The sequence below is a fragment of the Plutella xylostella genome, chromosome 9 (genome assembly GCF_932276165.1).
Source record: "Plutella xylostella chromosome 9, ilPluXylo3.1, whole genome shotgun sequence".
Taxonomy (NCBI): Eukaryota; Metazoa; Arthropoda; class Insecta; order Lepidoptera; family Plutellidae; genus Plutella; species Plutella xylostella.
Genome location: NC_063989.1, coordinates 2469719 through 2475718, shown reverse-complemented (window position 1 = coordinate 2475718; position 6000 = coordinate 2469719). Strand labels below are relative to the sequence as shown.

General features: G+C 34.9%; 1 protein-coding gene across 2 annotated transcripts in view; it reads left to right on the top strand.

Moving 5' to 3' along the window:
* Positions 1-3769: 3769 nt before the first annotated feature.
* Positions 3770-6000, top strand: part of LOC105384465 (short neuropeptide F) — a 77624-nt gene continuing 75393 nt past the window's right edge. For both annotated transcript variants that reach the window (XM_048623295.1, XM_038106752.2), the window contains exon 1: positions 3770-3887. The gene's annotated coding sequence lies outside the window, so the exon portion shown is untranslated. The remainder of the gene's footprint in view (positions 3888-6000) is intronic.

Genomic DNA, 6000 nt, shown 5'->3' with positions numbered 1-6000 from the left:
GATTGTTATGTTTTTCATGAATAATATTCATCTTAGTCAGGAATCTCAGGATTATACCATAAGTTAAATTTATACTTACTTTAAAGGTGGTAAAGTATGAAAGTAAGTACTTTTTAACCAAATAGTTGCTCTACCAAGATGAAAAAGCGAAAACCATACCTAGAGTTTACGTGTATATATCAAGGATAAAACTAGTCCCTATTATATAGCTGCTATCAAGGATAAAACTTGTCAATATTACGTACTAAGATATATAAATAAACGTTTATAGGGTGCATGCAAGCGGTAACTACTCGTATCAATTTATTATATTAAGTATAGCTATTTGAGGCTAGTTATCAGTACTTATATCAAACGTTCCCGGGATATACAGGGTGTTGCAAAAAGGGTATACTAAGCCGAAACCTACATGTGCAGCATGGTATATATAATACCGAAACTGAAATAAAAATTTCAAAATTTGCGCAAAAAAAAACGTTCTCCATAGTAAAACGTCACGTGACCAACAAAGTTGCAATGGATTTTTTTTATATAACATGCTGCACATGCTGGTTTCGGCTTAGTATACCCTTTTTGCAACACCTTCTATAGAACATCGTAGGTAATGGACGTTATAACGGTTAGTTTCCCTCGATATTCTCCACTGTTTATCTTTCGAAGAAAGGTAACAGGTGGGTGCTCACTGCTCGGGGTCACTCTATCTTGTTAAAAAACGAATGAACTCTCTGTTATGCAAAGATGCAAACGGTTCGTTTAAAGCAATTGACGGCTGAATGGTGTACCTAGTGTTAGTGGCCCTGACTGCTATGACGAAGGTCACGGGTTCGATTCCCGGCTGGGGCAGATACTTGTTTAAAAACTTGTACTCGGGTCTTGGGTGTTGATATTTATATTTAGTATATATAACACAGGTTCTGCCTAGCTTGGGGTCGGATGGCCGTGTGTGAGATGTCCCCACATATTTATTTGTTTGATTATTTAATCAGATCCAGTAGTGGTTAGCACAGCAGCGGCAGCGCTCCAAGACTTTTTAATTATTTCACAAGCGAGAGTAACCCCTTGTATCTTCAAGCAGCGCTAAAATAATAATAGTCCCGAGATTGAAAAGACGCAACCAAATAATAATAATAATGATAGATGTGGGTATTTATTTGAAAAGCCGTCAGATAAGTACCAATGCAATCACCTTTTTTCTCGAAGCCAATTAAAACAAATATATTTTTATCCTATGTAGAATAGGTAGTAAGTATTAAAATTTCATTCAAATTATAATACTTACCTCGCAAATAACTGTGTGCTATTGTTCAGTAGGTACGAGTCATATTCCAAGGAAAATTAAAATGTCCCAAAATTCCCACGGAGAAACAACTGAACGTACCTAATTGGCTCGAATCATGTTTTAATTTTCGTAATTTACAGGCAAACATTAATTAGAAAAACTCTACGAGATATTAATGAAGAATCCCCAAATTATACTGTCTAATAAATCAATTGTAAATTTTATTAATGTATGCGTAATGACTAATGACCACAAGATAATGTCCAGTAAGTGATTGAGCGTGTTTTAATGGAGGTTGCTATTTATTCTATCAAGTGTCCACAGATTGATGTAGCGTTAACAATTTAGCGTGTGGTGACGTATTTTACTGCGTCAGATCATGTTTAGAATTTTATGACTACTTATACTTTAACGGTCTTATTCATAAAAAAACCTTAAAGTAGGTTTACTGAGCTCAATAGTTACGGAACACATTAAGCCTATTTGAGGTTTCGTAAAAATCTCTATTCATAATAGTTCCGTAAACCTTCAGTAACTATAGTGATGCTAATAGATTTCACAGACCAAACATTTTGACATTTACCCTATTAAGTTGCCGGTCCGACGAAACCATAAACAAAAATAGCGAAAACTTTCATTCATTTATCAATCTCTATTATCTATGTTAGCCACGGCGCGGCACTTAAAAAAGTTTACGTTGGCTTAAAGGCGCAGTTGGCCAAGCCAAAACCCACAAAAAAAATAATTACATTTTTACGTTACCATGGCAACTTATTTTCAGCAAATATTAACTCACAACAAATGTCAAATCGTCAATAAAGCAGAACAGCTGTTGACCGGCCGCCATGTTTTTGTACAAGAGGAGCTTTATGGAAGGTGTCTAGTAGGGTCCAGCCTACTTTAGCATATCAAGGTTTTACGAATCAGTTGGAGAGTTCTTTAGCGCTATTGATCGTTTATGAATAAAGTTTTTTTGACATTTGCTTATAGCAGGCCTATAGGTCTCCCGTAACTTTTTATGAATAAGACCGATAGTATGTGGGTTTCTAAGTATAGTCTATCTATACTATAGTTAAACCGTAGAACCTTCTTAAGGTCATTCAGAATAGGGTGATCAAAGTTTACATATCTCACTATATAGGTACGTAATAATATGGATATTTTATTATACCTATGTCAAGCGTAGTATTATCATAATATTTTTTTTTATTCCTTACATACAGGTAACCTAAGCCAGCACCAAAATCTGACGGGCCAATCCTTACACCACGGTCTCACCAGACACCAGTCTAGCTCTTGTGATGCCACCGCTGAAAACAATCTCAAGAAATTAAACACTACGAAAGGATTAGTATTTCTTTACCTGATACCACCTCACTAAAATAGAAAAAAGTTTATTTACATACTACGTAGACCAAATTTTATGATACCTGTAGTACATTTTACCAAACAACTTCTACTATGGTTTGTCTGTGGATTGGGAGTCGTAGGTAGAATATGGTATAACAAGCCAACTCTCTCAAAAACACATCTTGGTTTCAGTAGCTATACATCTAGATACAGTTTGAGCTGAGCATACAGTAAAGCAAAGCCGTCATTAGGGAATTAGGACGACGATATGGCTCATACCATACCATTTTTTTATGCTTTCCATTTGGTTATTGCTATCCTACAACACTAATCCTGAAGTCGCGAATTCGTAATATTTTGGTTAGCCATAGTTAATTATAGCAGTTAGTTTTTTCGGTATTCAGATTTATTTTAGGCGAATACTTAAGAATGGTACCGAAAAAATATGGCTGTATTTATATAAATATTCCGCCCGAGGTTATATTACGATCACTAAATACGAAACTTCCACTGGGAAATAGAATATTTATTGAAAATGGTAATACGATTCTATCTGTTCCAACTTCAATTATCTTTTTGATTTCAACAACTTCAAGGACTTTATTAATAAAATATAAGTTTTATAGATTTACCTACTCCCGAATACATAATAATCAGGTCCAACGAAAATAATTTCACGGAATAAATAATTAATCTGAAGTAATAAATGGGTGACGCTGGAGGTTCAGGTGGTACTAGACAACGAAAGGCCGCGCCATTTTAACTACAATGTAGTCTCAAAGTTCAACGTGGGCAGTAAGTACCATTTACGACTAATAGGTGCAATTACGACTGGGGAACTATAGGTACATTATATTCATGATACTCAATCAAATCCTCGTAATTTAAATAAGTATAGTATTTCAGTATTGCATAATTCGTAGCTATTTAAAACTAACTATGTAGCATTAACAACTACTTACAGTTTGATCAGTGTTTTTTGGTATAACTACAACCGGACCTAGACCTCCGCTCTACAGGTGCCGAGCAAAAAGTCCAACAAAAATTCATGAAGTTTATTAAAAAGTGTTCTTCGATGATCTGAGCGAGGTACCTGCGAGCGCCGCCCTGGGGCGTCAGGGGGCGGAGCCGCACTCTATATAAGGGTTGGAGGCTTCGGGGGTTTGTTATTGCACGCTCGCTGTCATATCTGGTGACATACCCCCGCGCTCCGGTCATCACTCGTCGCTCGGGATCCACCGCAGTCGAGGATTTTCAGGTGAGTTGTAAATGCTGTTTTTTTTTGTAGTGCTAGTTTGGGAAACTTTATAGTTTTTTTTTGGTGTGGATGCAATTCGGGAGTAATATACCGAGATAATAAAAAATATTAAGCGTTAAAGTACTACATAGATATGTATAGGTATTATTGATAGAGCCACCTGCGATTATTTTTGAGGAAAGGTGATGTAAAGTTTGTTTAAAAGTGTACATACCTCACTATTTACGTACAATGATATGGATATTTTATTGTATGTGAAGCCTGGTATTACCATCATTATAATGTTTTAATTCAATCTGACAATTATTATGAATTTTATCAGAAATTATCGACAGGAGAAGTATTTTTAATTTAAATTTAAGATACTTACCATAATTCGGTACCTAACGCTACATTATTATTTTATTAAACTCTATGGCATAAAATATATTTATATCGAAGAATATGATTTGTTATCATGAGATAATGTCGAGTTTCTATAGGAGTACCAAAGAAACTATTTCATTAAGTATTATTCTATAAAAGATTTATATTGAACCATTTTAGCTATTAATAAAGGAAAAAGTAAACTAATTTCCCAACATCCGTCCGGTTATTAAAAATGTCGGAATCGAGTAATAGAATCTGAATTTTATTAATTGTAGCAAGTATCTATCTAAGTTATTAAAAAACGGGTTGGTTGCAAAAATATATATAAGTAGGTATTACATTAAAATTTAGAAGAAGTACTCTACAAGTAAAGTAAAGTCAAGTAGAGTTAAAGTAAAATCCCCTAAATAGGGAATAACAGATATCTTTGTGTGTATCTTTGTATTCAATATAATATTCCAAAAATATATTAACGTATAGGTTTCCTACGACAAATACCGTTTCAATTTCTGGACCGACACATAGTTTGAACACTTTCGAACAACTGGTCTAACTCTTTACAGTCCGATGCGTGAAGTTAAGTTGAAGTGTAAGTGTTAGTGGCATGCTATTCACAAGTTTGGTGGTCGGACAGAGAACTTTCCAATACCTTGGTCCACTTTCATCAACAAATTGTACAAATTCTACTCAAGAAGACCATCTAGGTATCCCTATTCCACACTTTTTTCTAAGTGTATCGGTGCCAAACACTTGAGCTACACTAGGCAAATCGCAAACTTTAATTTTTCATTTAGACCTCAAACGTACGCGACATTTTCGAGGGAATTAATGCATTCAGTAGTTGATGTTCTGAAGTCAACGCTTTTAATACAATAGACCTTTTAATATTTGTGGAATATGAAAATGGCGGCTGTAAACTAAGAGAACAGGACGTAGGGAGGAATATTGTCAGTGAACTACCCGTCGGTAGGTCAATGTACCCGACCAACATAATGAACAATATTCATTATGGAATCAGGTCTGAACTAGGTCCCATAGTAAAGTTAATAATATATTATCATGGTCCAGCTATTCTTTGTTTTTTTTCACATATTTAAGAGCTTGTCTCGAAGAAGAAGCAGTTTTTTCCGTGATTACAGACTTGGATGGAAAGATCAAGTTCATTCAAAATTTCACCCTTTATAAGAAGGGTACATACATGACCAAAAAAAAATTAATTTCATACTATTCACACGTTAAAAGAAACGCGAAACAAGGGAATTACGCAAGTAATCCAGTTTTAATGTTGAAAATAATTCCAAGTGTTATTCTTCGTACTAAGACTGGCCCGATTATAATAAGTGCATTTGAATATTACGGGCTCATTATGAATAATTCAGCTTTCATGTCCCCAAAGCTGGGCATTGTTTAACATTCATTTATCAGTGAGTTAAAACGTTTTAACTAAAGCTCCGCGATTAACTAACAAGCGTAGTGCTCAAGTATGTTTAAATATAATACAGGGAGTGAGGACATAGGTACTTACGTATTTATTATGCTAAGGCCCTGTTTCACAATGTCTGGTTAGTGGCTACCTGTGAGATAAAATACATGCTGTCACTGTCTGTTATTACTTTTTTGACAGTGACAGCATGTATTTTATCCGACAGGTAGTCACTAACCAGACATTGTGAAACAGGCCCTAAATCATAAATGTCACCCGAATTCTAGATTTAAAATCGAGAGCATAATAATTTATAGGGTT